Here is an 18,232-nt window from a genome sequence, read left to right as displayed (position 1 = left end):
TTCATAGGAACACTGGCACAGAATGTGTGACCAAACACCAGATGAAAACCACATTTTTAAGAGCTGAAGTGTAATACAGAGCAAAATATATTAACTAAAATCTCTGAAAAAGTCAGTAAGCGCATGCTGGAAGAAGTTTGTTGAAAAGGAATGGCATAAAATTGCTGAAATTAAGTAAATGTAAGACCCATATTGGACATGGTGTGTTGGAAGTAACCGCGGGAGACAAGTCTCATGCTATCATGGTCAACAAGCCTCGTTTATTAGGTGTTACAGCATCTCATTTATACAATCAGTAATAAGTTCATGCATATTGCAAAAGTTAAGCTCAGGATTGGTGAATTAGACATTACTTCATCTGACCTTTGTGGTTAGTCTTATAGATACTTTTTCTTTGCAGCTTTGTCTACACCTTGCTACACATCTTGCTTTTCCCTCAGGCCGTCCTTGCTTCTAGATACATATTTCATCTTTAGCTACATACCCTGTCTTTTCACATCCTGATTTCTTCTCAGCTGCTTAGCCCGTGATCGGCCCTAGAATAGACCGTCTTTGTCTTTAATCACGTTCATTCTTTTACAATTTAACTAGTGAAATCTCTTCATGTCCTTTCTCATGAAGCCATTCTGCATAAACACTCTCCACATTTCCCCCGTTTTCTTTTAAAATGAAAAGGCTCAGTTCAACGACCGATTAATCATATTTAACAAGCAATTCAGTTCAATTGTTCAATCAGTTCTCATGTAGTTTTATCCTGCTCCATAGCTGCTGCTCTGTGAACTTCTCATCTCGATCCATGGCTGCTGCTCCATAAAATTCTTCTTGTATTACAACAATTCCAAGATACTGCCTATAGAATAACAACACTACTTATATTAATGACATAACTATTACAACTCAATCAAGACCTCGATTGACAATACTCTAAAAGTGAAAAAAGAGACAAGTCAAATACAACACAACATTACTGTTAAACCTACTAAAAAGAACAAACATGTTTGTACTGCAACCTAAGTTTCTTCAACCTAAAAATAAATCCATGAGGGTCCCATTGTGTTAATCTGTAATTGATCAGGAAAAGTCTTCAATTTTTATATACTCTGATATATTGATTTTAATGACCACTAAAATTTGTGCAATAAATGCTTTTAGGATGCTCATAACCATGCTCTACCAACTGAGTTATCCGGGCTAATAATTGATTAATGATCGTGCAATTTTATGAAGTAGCATGTCAAATAGAACCAATTTTTAGAGGACAAATGTACTAGAGTATCACTAGGGGCATTAATACTTATTGATCCTTGAGAAACAGCAAGCTGTGTTGGTGGTGGATGCGACAGGTAGTGCCGGCAGGGCGTCCCCTGCTTCAAGGTGCACCTTTCCTCTCTCACCCATCACAGATTCTCTCCTGCATTCAGGGTCTGAAGGATTTCTTCCAGTTGTACACCATATCCGCATGGCCAGTGCGTGATATAGAGCCCAAGTGGAACACCTGCTTGGAAAACAGAATAAACCATCAAATTTAGTTCTATTAGCGTGCACTTTTGTCTAAAATGATGCATGGTTATATTTTCAGATCCCAATTAATTGGATGTAAAAGAGGTATCCGTTCTATGATACAGGGTCATCTCTTTGTCTAGAATTCCTTTCCAGGTTTTGTCTTTGCAAATTAAGAAAAGCTAATTAATAGGCTAATAATATCATAACCAAACAGTACTAAAACATTAAAAGAGCTATTCCTGTAGATTCTAGCATTGATTACATCAAATCCTGTTTAATACACATCTGATCTATTACTAAAATAGAAGAAGCACACAACATCCTAGCTAATGCCTTAAACTCCAAATCTTGAGACTGCATTGGTAAAACAGAAAATCACACACTACGTCAAACTATTAGTAACATTATCTATAACACAGCAAGTTACAAAGCAATACCACTAAGTAAGAAACACACAATCACAATTACTATAAAGGCTGGATGCTATTTTCTGCCTTCAGATAAGACCGAAGATATCATGCTGGAACCCACATAGGGCCAGTCCCTGTGGAAATATGAGCATATTCATGACCCCAAGTTGTCAGTGATAGGGGACAGTCCCAAAGTCCTGTGGCCATATTCCAAACATTAACCATAGGCTGTTCCTTTAGCACCGGGGAAGCCTCAAAATGATGATCCACATAAGCTGTATCTCTATGAACATGATTCAAAAAATTCAGCACAAACAAAACAAGCAAAACCTTACATAATATTTCTTGCAGTGTGCCTCCCATATTCCCCCTTTTTTGTTTATTAATAAGAATGGATTTCAATGTTTGATAAATGTGATCAGTGATAGCTTGTCCAGTGGGAGAATGAGCAATGGCTGTAGTATGTTTAACACACCCTTCTTGGAGGAAAGTTTGAGTGGCCTTAGAGGTATATGCAGGCCCATTATCTGTTTTTGTAGTATGTGGGATTCCCATAGCAGCATAAGCAGATAACCAGTGTTTACGGGTGTCATGACTGAGTTCACCTATATGTGCTGTGGCAAATATGTAAGAAGAATGAATATCTATTGTTACATGTGCATATTTTAGACGGCCAAATTCAGGAATGTGAGTGACATTTGTCTGACACAGTTGAAGAGGTGCTGTGCCACATGGATTTGTCCGAGTCTGAGGCAAAGAGCTATCAGTCAAATTATGTAGCTGATATTCAGTCACAAACACGGTGTATTGCATAGGAGAGAGGATCATTCCTAACACAGTTTTCCAGTCGTGAGGGGTCATAGCGTAAGTGTCACTGTTTGTAACCAAAAGATTGTATGTAAAGGCTGACTGAACTCTGTATGTTCTCACTGACTCCCTTAGCTCCTTCACTGCCTCATAAGGCAGGGATTCCAAATGGGAGACCTGATTAGGAAAGCTTTGCAACGTGTCAGCATCACCCCTTAATATTGTTTCTTCTCTGCAATGCTCTAAGACATCACAGTACGCTGTAGGGAAAATTGTCATTCCTGCTTCCTTCAAAGTATCATCAGGAGGAAATGCGTCCGATTCTCTTTCTGGATCTACTGGACCTGGGTCATAACAATCCCCTGGTTTCAGTCCATCCGTGTCTTTAACCACGTTACACGCGGGCTGCAGAGACACAGCCGCGCAGGACGAGGGACGGGTGGCATGGCGAGGTGCAGAGAACGACGTGGGCGAAGCAGAGGGCGGGGGTGCTGTAGAGACCGACAACGCGGCGAGCGACGTGTGCGGGGGGGCAGGCGGCCGCTGGCTGGGAACGGCAGCTTGTATCGGAGCGCGGCCGCTGTTCTTTCTTGCGCTGCTTCTCACGTTTCCCGACTTCCTATAGCATACAGCAGCGTTGTGGGTGTTGGATTGGCACTTGCTGCACCAAATCCCAGTGGCTTGGCACTCGTGACGGATGTGGCCAGTTTTTTCACAACGGAAACATTTCATGCGGGAGCTGTTCTGCGAGCGTGGGCTTGTAGCGACTGCAGCTTGGAGGGGTGCAAGGGCTGCTAACACTTGATTCTGAGAAGCCTCAGCCTGTGCCTTTAATCCTGCCCCTAGCTCTTTAATAGCCTCAACTATGAAAGCCTGAGCCCCCGTGGGCACGCTCGATAGTCTGTCTAACGCCTCCTCTATTGTCCAGTTACTCCTCAAAGTACTTAGAATGCCACGAGCTGTAGCATTACAATTCTGAAGTGCACAATGTTTTAGCATTATTTCCCTCATGTACTCTAGTACTCCAGCCTTCTCTATGGCTCCAGCTACCTTATCTATGAACGCTCCAAAATCCTTATTTCTTCCCTGCCGGATTCCCATATAAGACGACAGCCCACCTGGTGCCTTGATCTTATCCATAGCCTGTCTGGCCAGATACATTGACTCCCTACATTTAACTGGTCCTAATAAAGCCTGGGCCTCCGTCCGGATGAAAGGACCCACCCCTAAAAGTTCTTCAACGGTGACATTATACAAGGGATCTCCGGGCTGCCTAACTATCGCAACTCTCTGTTGGCACATCTCTTCCCAATAAGCATTAAATAGCAGTTGTTTGTGCTGCGAAAAAATCAACCTAGCTATAGCCCGACAATCAGATGGCAACAAAACCTGAGTACTCCAGATATAATCCAGTATCTGTCTCACTGGCTCACTTTTTACTCCAAACTGACTGACCGTAGACCGCAATTGTAACAACAACTTCCAATCTAAAGCACTGATAGCAGCCTGTGTTCCACCTGCAGCATTAGGCGAATACCCCACCGACAGCACCGTCTGTTGCACCGCTTCCAACGCCTCACCGTCTCCCGCCTCTAAACAAGCCCGCGCCAGCGCAGCCCAAGCCCCCCCCCGCTCCCGCGCGATGGCCTCCGCCAGGTCACTCTGTGCCCCAGGGAGCGGCTCATTGCAAAGGGGGGTCGAGGGGGCCGGCTGTAGCGCCATGGTCGATGCAGGCGGCTCGTCTGATACAGACGTGCAGGGAGACGGAGACGGGGCACTCGGCTCCACAACCGCTGGCAATGCAGGCTCGGTGGCCGGCGGCAACTTTACGGTGGACACAGCAGGGGGCCCCGGGCAATCTGACCATTCATTATAATTCTTATTCCTCCCCTGCACAGCACTAGCTTTCTCTACCGCTTCCTTTTCTGCCTGATATTGCAACAAATCATTATAAACAACACGCCACCACTTCCCGCATTTTTTAGCCATTTTCTCCCCATCTATCATTCCCTGAAAAATTGCATCTCCAAATTTACACCATTCAGCAAGATCATGCACTAAATGCAGATTCTGAAATAACCCTTTAGCATAACCATACACTAATAACTTAGGGAGTTCCTTTTCCAAGTCTACCCCCTTAAACTGTCTCCGCTTAAGAAAAGCGGAAAATAAATTATATGCTGCTTGCCTGTCCATTTTTACTCACGTCGGTACCGTTGCAGCCCTCCAGGCTTCGGCAGCACGTGTCGGTCGAGCCCACCTGTGTGGTCACTCGAGACGCGGAGCTCCAATTTTAGCTCTTTCGTCGTCCGTCGGGCTGTGAAATCCGGACCCGAACCCAACGCAGTTCTTCACCCGTGGCACCCTTTTTTCCTTATCACGTCGAGGGTCACCATTTGTTGGAAGTAACCGCGGGAGACAAGTCTCATGCTATCATGGTCAACAAGCCTCGTTTATTAGGTGTTACAGCATCTCATTTATACAATCAGTAATAAGTTCATGCATATTGCAAAAGTTAAGCTCAGGATTGGTGAATTAGACATTACTTCATCTGACCTTTGTGGTTAGTCTTATAGATACTTTTTCTTTGCAGCTTTGTCTACACCTTGCTACACATCTTGCTTTTCCCTCAGGCCGTCCTTGCTTCTAGATACATATTTCATCTTTAGCTACATACCCTGTCTTTTCACATCCTGATTTCTTCTCAGCTGCTTAGCCCGTGATCGGCCCTAGAATAGACCGTCTTTGTCTTTAATCACGTTCATTCTTTTACAATTTAACTAGTGAAATCTCTTCATGTCCTTTCTCATGAAGCCATTCTGCATAAACACTCTCCACAATGGTGGGATACTGATTCAGAGAAGAAAAAGCCTGTTAATCCAAGCATAGTAAGTGCTAGTAAAACATTACGTGAATTTGAAGATAACGAAATCCAGCATGGAATCAACTAAAATATGAGGTAAATATGGCACAAACTAAACAAATTAATATGATAGATGAACTTACTGTCTACCTTTGGCTGAGGAAATGCTTTATAGGCAATGAAAATGTGTTAGATCAAAAGCTTTTAAAGCAATATCAAAGGAAAATTAGTTAAACATATAGAATATGATGATTAGAAGTAAAGCAATATAGAGAACAAGGAACTAACTATAAAGAAAATAGCTACATAATATGCTTAGAGAGGAATGGAAAAGCTTCAGAGACCTACTTCAGAAATTTATCTAAAAGTTTGAACACAAAAAAATAACATTGAGTTTGGAGGAGAATCAACCTGGTATTTCACAGACCTCATAAAAATGATCACACAAACATCCTTTGTGAATCAAAAATATTTTCTTGCTATTTTTCCAAACTGGCCACTGAACAGAACAAGACGTTCTGGTCAAAATGATAATGCCTGGGGAAACAGTAAAGTAAATCTCCCTTCCTAACAATCCAGCTAACTTCTACTTCCAGTAACTGGTTGCTAAGCCTCTGAATTTTTCATGCAGATTAACAATTATCATAAAGCAGCACATCCTTTAACCAAAATTGCTTTTTAAAACAGAGTAATTTATTTTTTTCCAAACTCAGTTGGGTCTACTTGCAAGACTCATCACATCTTAAACATAGACTGAAAAGTGGTGCATGACATCTCTGCTATTTGCACTTAAGTAAACCCTGATTCAATAAATACAAGAAGAGAGATGACATTAATTCAAAATTGATTAGAGGGACATAAGAATTATTCACTATTAATAAAGAAGTAATCACTCTATTACTATTATGTGCTGCCTCTGCCATTTGTCTCACATTTGAGCTTGTAAAAAGGAGTTCTACAATTCACCTTGCAGTTCTGTGGCACAGATGGATTTGCTTATCCTATTACAAACTTATGTTATTTGATTAATTTTTCCATAACACAACAGAAGCATTTCATCTGTTCTACAAAAACAATTTTCTTATGTAAGTGCATGTTGTTTTCTGTGTTTGTATTTTCTCTTACAGCCCTGAAGGTTATCCTGTACCTTCCTTCATTGAACAAATTCTGTTTTGCAACCATTTGTTCCAAGAAATGATTGTCTACTGCTCAGTCATCTGCCGTCACCTGTTTTAACCTGTTCACTGTCAGGTAGTTTGGAGCCAAGAACTGTAAATGAGAAATGCTTGATAACATCCCAGGACATTGTGCGATATCTCCTTACCTGCAGGGTGTTTTCCATTGGATAATACTTGAAAAATATAGACTCTGAAATTGAAGGACGTGAAAGATTCCAAGGCTTCAGGGCTGTGAGGAAGGGAAAGAAGAATTAAATGAAATGCCTGATTTATGTTTCTGATGTGATGGCAGTTCCCCGGGGGATTCAGTCAGGATGGAGGTCCTGCTTGTTTGGATGACATCACAATTTAGACATGGCTACAGAAGTCTTATACAAGCACGTTAGTGGGATGTGGAGTGGAGCTGTTCTTTCAACTCTAAATTAAACCCTATTAACCTTCACACAAGTCCTAGCAAGCACAATTTCCTGTCACATAACACACCACAGCCTTGCACATTTGTTATTTACAGAGTGTATGAAGGCTCTCCATGTCTCAGCTCTCTGAATGCCTGACACAAAAAACAAGAAGAGACTGTGGGTTAACACAAGGACCTGAGAGCCAAAATTAAACTGTGCAAGATGTTTGATGGAAATATCTAATGATTCAAAGTGAGGAAGTAGACTAGTCGCCTGAATCGTTCTAGACAAGTACTACACCCACACACCAGATCCGGGATATTCCCAATTAAAAAAAGAGTAATAAGAGTGGCTTATGATGATCTCCAGTATCAGAAACAACCTGGATGTCTTGCCTGAGCAACGTAGAGCTATAAGTCACTTTCTCAGGTCTCCCCAGAAAATTATTTTGAATTTGAATATGTTCAATGAAACTAAGAATGGATCCATTGGTCCTCACTGAAAGGTGATACCCCTAAACTTATCCCATGATTATCATTATCTTTTTGCTGACTTCTTTACTTATACTACTGATATAGTGGAATTTCCCAAGAAAATACCTTTATGATAAACTCAGGAATATGGTAATTACAGGTCTCTCTCTCTAGGAAATAGGTTGTAGGTGTTCAGATCTCCTAGGGAAACAAAAAAGGATTTTGAACCTAGATGCTTTGTATTCTGCCTAAGTGACCTGATAAAAATTAAGTGAGATAAATACTGTCCCTCATCAGCCTTTATGGGTTTTCTCTGAGGACTGACTTGTCTAGACCACAGCTACCATGTAAGGAGACAAAGTCAACTGTGTTGAGGAATGTGTGGTATAACTGGCGAGTGTCATAATGTGCAGTAAGCTGCTTGCATGGCTCACTCCTTGTGCCGTTCTGGCTGTGCTTGGCATCAGAAATATCAAGTGCCTTGGACTTGGAGAGTGAGCTGGGAGCATTAAAAGTACAGCTGACATTTAAATGCACAACCAGACCAGTTAAAATCACTTAGCTACCACTTGAACGTAGTCCCAGATGCTTTAGAAATGTAATATTTTTGTGTCATTAAAAGTTGTGGGTGTAGCTGCAGTGACTCTGCCAGTAAGCACACATCTCTGGCATTCCTGCACTATGTATTCTCTCTTTGCTCACGTATCACAGCAATTGGAAGGGCAGAAAATAGTTTGTCAACCCCAAGCAACTTCGTAGTTAATCGTACTTGAGGGATCCCTAGACGTTACTGAGTAGCAAAAAATTTATTTTATTTTTTTTTTTTTTTGTAGAAAGATACGTCATTTCAAACTTAACGCAAAGTCTCAGTAAATCTCCCCCTTTAATAAAACAGGGAATGCAGGATTTGGTAAAACAACTCATGGAAAATATTTACTGTTTACACAAAAACAAACCATCCCTCTGACTCTTCAAACAGGAAGAGTTCAGCATGACTACAAAACAGTCAAGAGTGGATAAACAGGCAGGCTTGATGGGCCTCAGTGTGCTCCCTGGCATCATTTTAGTTCCCTATGGGAAGAAGGTCAAGAAAAAGCTATCAACCCGATGGTTTGGATTCCACAGAATGAAAACAGATTGCAAAGCCCACCAGTGTATCCCCACTGAGTTACAGCACTGATCTGCCCCACAGGCCAGAGCTTGTCTGCAACAATCATTCCAGATACCCTTTGCATTTCCACTACCCATCTCTCTCATCTTCTTTGCTCCTTTCCAGGTCCCCTCTGCAGCTGTCCTTCTCCTTATTAATGCTGTTTAATGGCTTATCTGGCAGGAAAAACATCAGCTGAACATGGGAGAACAAACCAACCATGGAGAGCTCTGGCACCCTCAGGGAAGGACTCTGCTCACACATGGCCACCATTATACCTTCCCACTTGTGTGCATTGTACATACCTGATGCATAAGCTCTTTGGAGGAGGAGCTGATCCTCATCCCAAAAAGGAGTTATGAAGACTACTCTAATCTGATCCACAAGCAATACTTGTACCAAAACAAAACATTTCACCTTAAGTTATTTCACCTCCTACATCTTGTCTGTGTTTCTCTCCTAGTATTTCAGAAGTGTGAATCCCCTTGGGTCATTCCCAGTGTGAGTAAGTAGTGGCACAGTAAGTCTCATCATATAACCTTACAGTTTCTGTCCTGACTAGGTAGACATGCAGCATGTTGTAGTTTAGTCATCAAAGAGGAAGTGAGGCTAATTTTGTCACTGCAGTATTTTTAAAAATAGTCAGTTTACATGTGCACTATTTTCAGTAACGAGTTACATTTTTGGAAGTACAATAATTGTTTTGGTTATATCATCTCACCAAAACCTAGTCTACCTGATCTGAGCCTAAACACATCTGTGCTTCCTCTACAGCTGCAGCTGTGGTAAGGTCAGGGGAAAGTGGGTGTAACTACACCTCCACAAACTTGTAGCCTGGTCTGCAATGATATGAGATTTAATCTGCCTGTGTATTTCCATATATGATCCAATGTCTGGGTTTCACATATTTATCAAAGTTGGCTTGACAGCTCTTGCATATGGAAGTTTTGCCTTTATGCATGTTGCCTTTTAAGGACTGCAGCATTGGCAGAATTTACCAGTAATGACAAACTTCCCCTTTTCCTGATATCTGTTTGTTCTTGTTTTGTACCCCAAAGTTTGTGCTTCACACATTTATTAGAGTTGTCTCCTTTCATAAACTAGATCTTACACTTCTGAAAAGTGTTTTGTTGGGTTGAATTTCCTTTCTTTTGATGTTTTGTTTGTTTGTGTGTGTGTTTGGTTTGTTTTGTTTTTTCGAACTTACTCTCTAAAACATGGCATCATAAGATTGGCTCAATAATCTGAGCTCTAAGCACCCTGATCAGGAGTTCATCCATAGTTTGTCTTGCATCAGAGGAAGTAAAACAAACTGTGGTTTCATACAAGTTCCTGATGCTGTCTAAGGCTAACATCTATCCATTACTATAGTCCTGAGTGGTTCCATTATAACAGGATGGCTGTTTTTTTGTTTTTGTTTTTTTTTTTTTGTGATTCATTATTCGCAGTAGCCATTGACCCATACTGTTTGTTTGTGATCCTTTTGAGTAGCTTACACAAATCCTCTTATCTTTAACAAGCACAGAGTAAATGGTAAATAGTAGATAGCTAATCACTGATTATGCCCTTGGAGTTTTTGCAGTTTAAAGACAGACACTAGAGAAAGAGATTAATTCACTTTGACCGGAGCATTGTGCCTAGTTCTGGTCATATGAAATTACAAAGCCGTTAACAAGAATAAAATCTCTGCCAAGATGTCATGGTTTTGTAATTTTGTAATTTTGCTATCAGTATTCCACATCATAACATCATGTAAAGTATGGATACTTCTATTGAATGTGCAGTCCACAGAAGAAGACTACATATCCCAGAGAACAACAGGGTTAATGATAAGTCACGGGACCAGGACGCTGTATAATCTCGTTCCCAGGCTGGAGTGCCCTCCTTCTTCTCTCGAACTTCTCGGAGAGTGGGAAGCGTTCCAGCCGTGTCGCCTAGAGTTCACAGTAGGCCTCTCGGTTTTCGGGGACTCTCTCTCTCTGTTTCGTTCAATCTGTTAGCCTCAATTATATTATATTGTGTTATCTTGTATTTCGATATCATATTTAGTAAAATAAGTTTTTCCTCCTTAGATTGTCGCTGTTCTATCCCACTCCCCTTTTCCTCCTCCTTTCCGGGCCCCAAGGGGGGGGGCCCACGGGGTAGCTTCCCCTGTCACGGGCATAGGTAAATCTAAGTAACCCGTGACACAAGACTGTCAGGAGAATTAAACACACTGTTCACATCAAAGGGCAGAAAATGGAAACAATGTTTTATCAACTGGAATAAAATCTCTGCTAAGGACACATAGAGAAGCATTTTACAGAAAGTAGGTTGTCTTGCTTATTTTTCCTCAATTTAAGAACAATGACATGTTCAGTGACATAGGACAATAGTTTACAATTAGGTAGTAGGGAACTACTCTTTCATATGGAGTGCAAAAAAATCTCTGAGGTTTAATGTGTTATTTTAAATTTGAGATTTTAGTGAGAACACAGATATTAAAACATCTGTATCTATGTAAGACAGAATTAAAGAAAAGCAATGTAAAAATCAGCAAACAGGAACAGAGACCTTTCTTATGACTAACAGCCCCTGAAATAGTCCATGATGGTATTTTGTTTACTTCTCATTGCCATTAAGGATAGACAGAAATAGGACAGTCCAAAAGGATGTCTGATTTGGTCAGCTGAGCAATTCTGATGTTCTGCAACTGTCATCATTACATCTAAGGAGAAACTTCACACTTTAAGCATGCAGCAATATTGCGCAAGTCATTCCTTGAAGTGCCATGAAAAATCCAAGGCAGAGAGCTGTGAGCGGAGCAAGAGGATCCATAAAAAATAACATTTCCAGTGTTTACTTAAGGCTGCATGCACAGTACTGCGTGTGTGATCCTGAACGTTCTACAAGTGTTCACCCTCCGGAGTTGATTCTTGTGCAGCCCAACTCAGAGGCAGTAAGCCCACATCCGATATTTACTTTGTGCATCAAGTGACTCAGTTTCAGAGCTTGTAACTCATACTCTAAGTCCCATGAACATAACTTGGGAAAATTCCCAAATGTGAAGCCCTGAGCAGTGTGCTTCCTGCTTGGCACCCAGAAGAAAGCTGCCACAGGGCTTTGGCTTCCAACTGGCAGAAACGTTTGCATGGCTCCAGGGTCAGGTGCTCATCCAACGCCATGCACAGATGTTCACTTTTTCTTTCAAGTCACTGAGAATGCTTGTCCAGAAGGAATATATCTCCCACGTAGTGCCTGCACAACAGCTGTTATCTGAGCAATTGCCTCCTGAAACAAAGCCAAGTGAAGTCAATGTTGAGACTTCTGTTACATTTATTGAATTGAATTTGATTAATTGAACTAGATGAGGAACTAGATGATCTTTGAGTTCCCTTCCAACTCAAGCCTCTCTATTATTCTATGAATTTTGATTAAAATCTCTATGATTCTATGAACTTTGATTCCGATCCTAGCAACTCTACTTACTAATTCTGTTCTCACACTTTACATACTCATAGTAGTTGTAGAAATTAAGTAATTGTAAATAAAATGATGTTATCACTTCCTTTGCATTTCCTAACACATCATGATTCTACTGTTATACCTCTTCCTTTTATATTACTACACTGTTGTTTCACCATTTGGTGTCACTGTGGACAGAGTTGGTTGCATATGATTTTAAAAAAATTGCTGGGATCCCATCTTTTACTAATGGTAGGAGAGACTTTGCACCAATATTTCCAACCAAGTTATAAACAGGATACTTTCGGGCTGCAAATAACAGTTTCACTTAATTTTGCTTCTCCTCATTTGGAAATCCATCCACATAAATGTAATAGTTTTTGGACAGATGAACATATCTAAGCTTTTCCTTTATTTTGGAGCAGAATCTCCACACTGAAGCTTAGAAACATTCTCAAAGCATTTTGTCAATAAAACTTTCAGCAAAATAAATAATTAATTAATTTTCCATGAGAAAGATTCCACAGATGATTCTAGGAAACTGCAGCTGGATTCATGATTGGAATTTGAAAACTGAAAACTATTGACTTTAGTGAAGCAGGAAAAATGCCATACCATGAAAGAACATGATCTTATAGTTAAGAAATCCACACTCATTTTCTTGCTTTCTCATGGATGTTCTGGATTACTTGGGTTAAATATTTGTGTGCTAAAATCATCTGAGGGACTGAAATTGGTCATCCAGATGAGCTCCTTAAAGCATTCATCAGCACAGTTAAAGCCTAAAGGTATTTGTGCCCTACCTTGTCATCAGCTAAGTTCCTGCTGCAATGGACTTTGGGGCACAAACTAACCTACCACCTTGTGTCTAAGCTTTGTCAGAGTCATAAAAATACAGATTTTCTTTACAGCTTTGTCTGTAGGATCTAATGTAGTAAACTAATAGATCAAAGCATGTAGCTGGAAGGTGAACATGCATTTTACCAAAGAAATGTGATCACAGAGGATAAGGAAAAGGCAGAGGTTCTGAATGCTTTCCTTACGTCTGTCTTTAAAAGTCAGCTCGGTTATCCTCAGGGCTCACCACGCTCTGACCTGGTAGTCTTGGCTGGGGAGTGGACTGAACCCCCTGTGATTCTGGAACAAGCAGTCAGGGAATTGCTACTCCAGCTGGACTGCCACAAGTCCATAGGACCAGATGAGATTCACTCAAGAGTGCTGAGGGAACTGGAGGAGGTGATAGCCGAGCCACTTTCCATCATCTATCAGTGCTCCTTGTTGACTGGTGCAGTCCCAGAAGACTGGAGGCTTGCCAACGTGACTCCCATTTAGAAAAAAGGTTGTAAGGAGGATCCAGGGAACTACAGGCCTGTTAGCTTGACCACGGTGCCAGGGAAGGTTATGGAACAGATTGTCTTGAGGGAGATTATGCGGCAGGTGTGGGATGATCAGGGGATCAGGTCTACCCAGCATGGGTTCGTGAAGCGCAGGTCCTGCTTGACCAACTTGATCTCCTTCTATGATCCTGTGACCCATCTGGTGGATGAAGGAAAGGCTGTTGATGTGGTCTACTTAGACTTCAGCAAAGCCTTCAGCACTGTCTCCCATGCTGTTCTCCTGCAAAAGCTGGCAGCCCGTGGCTTGGATGGGTACACTCTTGGCTGGGTAAGAAGTGGTGGTGAATGGAGTTAAATCCAGTTGGAGACCGGTCACGAGTGGTGTTCCCCAGGGGTCGGTGCTGGGGCCTGTCCTCTTTGATATCTTTATTGATGACCTGGATGAGGGCATCAAGTGCGCCCTCAGTAAGTTTGCAGATAACACCAAATTGGCGGGGAGTGTCGATCTGCCTGGGGGTAGAGAGGCCCTACAAGAGGAGTCTGGACAGGCTGCAGAGCTGGGCCAAATCCAATGGGATGAGGTTCAACAAGACCAAATACCGGATCCTGCACTTTGGCCACAGCAACCCCAGGCAGCACTATAGGCTTGGGGCAGAGTGGCTGGAGGACTGTGTGGAGGAAACGGACCTGGGGGTACTGATTGATGCTTGGCTGAACATGAGCTGACAGTGTGCCCGGGTGGCCAAGAAGGTCAACGGCATCCTGGCTTGCATCATAGTAAGTGTTACTCGAAGTGTTACTAGAAGGAATAGGGAGTTAATTGTTCCCCTGTACTCAGCACTGTTGAGGCCGCACCGCAATTACTGTGTTCAGTTTTGGGCCCCTCACTTCAAGAAAGACATTGAGGCCCTGGAATGTGTTCAGAGGAGGGCTACAAAACTGGTGAGGGGTCTGGAGCACAGGCCATATGAGGAGCGGCTGAGGGAGTTGGGATTGTTCAGCCTGGAGAAGAGGAGGCTCAGGGGAGACCTTATAGCTCTCTATAACTTCCTGAAGGGAGGTTGTAGTGAGCTGGGGGTTGGCTTCTTTTCTCATGTAATCAGTGATAGAACTAGAGGGAATTGTGTCAAGCTGCTCCAGGTCAGATTCAGGCTGGACATTAGGAAATATTACTTCTCGGAAAGGGTGGTGAGGCACTTGAATGCACTGCCCAGGGAGGTGGTGGAGTAGCCGACCATGGGGGTGTTTAAGAAACGTTTGGATGTTGTGTTGAGGGATATGATTTAACTGGAAAGTATTGGTGATGGTTGGACTGGATGATCTTTTAGGTCTTTTCCAACCTTGATAATTCTGTGATTTTGTGATTCTGTGAAATGGGTTGGTTATTCCAGTTGCTTGACCACATCCTCACTGTCTCAATGAGTCACATCATTGTGTGATTCCTTGTTTGAAGCTGCACTCCACAGCACTGCAGACATGTTTTGTTGTTTTGGGGTACCTGTACTGCAGTCTGCTTACTGCACCCTCAGGTATCTTATTTCTTAGGCATTTGCAACTTTTCATGACAAAATTTTTTGTCAGTTGTCTTACTGCACATTATCCACACATGTACTATAGCAGAATAACAAAACATCTGGACCAGAAGTAAGATTTCTGATTTACCAGCTTTCTATGGGGAAGACATGGTGTTGTGCCAGAACATGGAGGCCTGCCTCTCAGACTAGGTCTCTGTGAGTGGTGACATCTCCTTTCCAGTACACTGTGGCCCAAGATACATGGTGAGCTTCAGTTCTTCTGTTATATTTCTATGACCCTTGCCTAAAGGCCTGCATACCTTCTTTTACTGAAGTACTCTGTAGGTCAAAATCAGCTGAGCTCAAGAATACTCATTGGCAACAGCCAATGGTAAACGTGCGAAGAAAGACTATTCTCTGTCTAGAATGAAAGAAGAAGAGAAGCCTTTTGGAACTAAGCCCTGTGGATCAGTAGTCATAATGCAAGCAGCACACTTTCGATGATATTCATTTCAAACCTGACAATAACTAAACTGTACCAGTAATGTTAACATTGCTCTTAGTGTGAGTAAAGAATAAGCCCCAGTCAGGTACATAAGGAAGAGCACTACCTGCATGCTATGCCTTGCCTGCTGAGGTCTCCAATATGACTGTCTACTGAATCCACCTTCATAAGCTTGATTTCCCCACTGACTTCACTGAATCTAGTAGTCAAAGCTACAGACACCAGTACCCCTGGTTCCTCTGAGGACTACAGGTCACCACAGTCATTTTATTTTCCTCTGAAAACTCTATTCAGATGACACAAGTTGTGGTTAGAAAAGGAAGTTTTATTCCTTTAAAAGCAGAACAAGACCATGTGATGACCATTGCAGACTACACAGTCTGAATGAGACCATTCTCAGGACACGACCCCATAAACCAGTCCTACCACTTGGCAGCAGGATCTCAGAGTAGATCATACAAAGTAAAGATACAACCTGAGAGGTTCACTCACATACACACAGAACTGCATCATGCTTTGCTACTATGGCAGTGGCATGTTTATTATGAAAGTGAGAAGGAAATATCTGCTAGAAAGATAATGCTCCCTATTCTAGTTTATCTGAGGAAGACAGAGAGGGGCAGACAGCACAATGCACAGGAGATAATGGCACATGGCATTATAGAGGTAGCTATTGCGAGTGCCAGAGACACCCCTGAACAGCGCTGGCTGGAAGTACATACTGTAGTACAGAGTCAAAGAACTGTGATCAAAAAGGATGTTCAAGCCACAGAACAATGGTGTTGTGTGGGAAAGGGGAAGTTGCCAGACCAGAATGCAGCATCTGTGAGCTTTGAACCTCCTGCTCCATGTCAGGGAGAACTGCTGAGGTCATCTCTTGAAATGCTGTTTTCCCCTAGAAACAGTAGAATCATCTCATACACCCCAAAATTTGTGCAGACTCACAGTGTGTGTAGTCACAGCACCTTGTACAAACAAAAGAATCCTGATTGACATCATGGCTTGATCTTACATTCCATGAGCTTTCTGATCAGTGGCAGCTGTTCTTTCCAAAGAGTGCTGTTTAACTGTATTTGAAGAGCAAACACCTTAAGCAGAAGGATGGAAATAAACTCACCACATCATAAGTGAATGTGCAGCTCTTTCATCTAGACTGAAGATTGAGGTCCAGACCTTGTTTTAAATTAGGCTGAGAAAAAACAAACACTGAAACAGTATACAGCTACACATTATTCCCGAGGACAAACACTGCAGCCTCCTTATGTTTTGTTTTGGCCTGTTTTGTTTCCTGTTTCTCATAGTAAAAGTTTTCAAGTTTTTCATTTTTCTTTCTACTGCAAACATTAAGATGTCTGAAAGTCTACAAAATTTCTTCAGCATAGGAAAATCAATTTCTGTCAGGCTTTCAGTGCTCACTAATCTTAATGACCTTGCCAGTAGTAGGGATTCACAGACCATATTCTCCATCTGTCAAGTATCTGCCAGCCCAGCAGATATGCTGATAGGTTCTCATGTCCTAAGGATGGAATATGTGTCTGTGTCTATGTGTGTTAAACTTTAAATGAAATTAAACTAATAGATTGCATTATTCCTAGGACTGCCTACAGAATAATGTGTCTGAGGAACAGCCACGATCAGGTCAATATCCTCACCTCTGTGCCTGGGAAGATCATGGAGCAGAACCTCCTAGAAGCTATGTTTAGGCACATACGAGGCAAAGAGGTTATTTGAGACAGCCAGCATGGCTTCATCATGAGCAGACTGTGCCTGACCAATCTGGTGGCCTTCTGTGATGGAGTGATGGCTTTGGTGGATGGGGGAAGAGTGATGGATGTCATCTACTTGGACTTCTGCAAAGCCTTTGACATGGTCCCTCACAACATCCTTCTCTAGGCTGAAATGGTAGTGGTCTTAACAGTGACTATATCCATAAGTTTTCTAAACATTTCAGTGTCATAACTATCCTGAACTCATCCCTTAGAGATCCATACATCAAGAAAATGTAATCATTTTAATCTATTTATTGGTGCTGTTTGTTTGATATTTTCAATAACTGTAGGAATCTGCCATAAGTAGCTGTAGCTTCCTCACCCATTCTATTATTTTTGTTCTCCCCTCCGTGGCTGGGGTTTTCTCTACTGGTCTTGCAGGGAGTAAAGTTGTCACTGCCATCTAGTGTCCTTGGAGGTTTCTGGAGGTGATCCCAAAACCAAAATTGAACACTAACATGTAATTTCTTTGTCATTTTCTCAGCTAGTAGCAAATCTTATGTAGTTCACAGCCCCTCTTACAGTGTTTGTTACCTGTCCAGTGTACCGTTGAGTTTTGTGGGCAGCTGCCTTGTTTCTCACTTTGCAAAGTTCACAGCCCCTCTTACAGCGTTTGTTACCTATCCAGTGTACCACTGAGTTTTGCTTAAGACATGCAAGGAAAAGGAACTGAAAAATTACTAACAGGAGTTTTGTGGGCAGCTGCCTTGTTTCTCACTTTGCAAAGTTTAGAATTCTTTTCTTAGTTTTGTCTCTTCTGAGAGACATTGTGTAAGCCCTGCTTCCTAAGGATCACGTAGCAAGCACAGAAACCTCTACTGAGGAGCATGCAGCAGATTCTTGTGGCCCTTTCCTCACACACAACATCTTAGGGAGAGCAG

Source organism: Coturnix japonica, chromosome 1, assembly GCF_054131305.1.
Source record: "Coturnix japonica strain WE chromosome 1, WE-NBRP24, whole genome shotgun sequence".
Classification (NCBI taxonomy): Eukaryota; Metazoa; Chordata; class Aves; order Galliformes; family Phasianidae; genus Coturnix; species Coturnix japonica.
The sequence above is the reverse complement of the archived record's forward strand: the minus strand, read 5'-3'. Positions refer to the sequence as shown.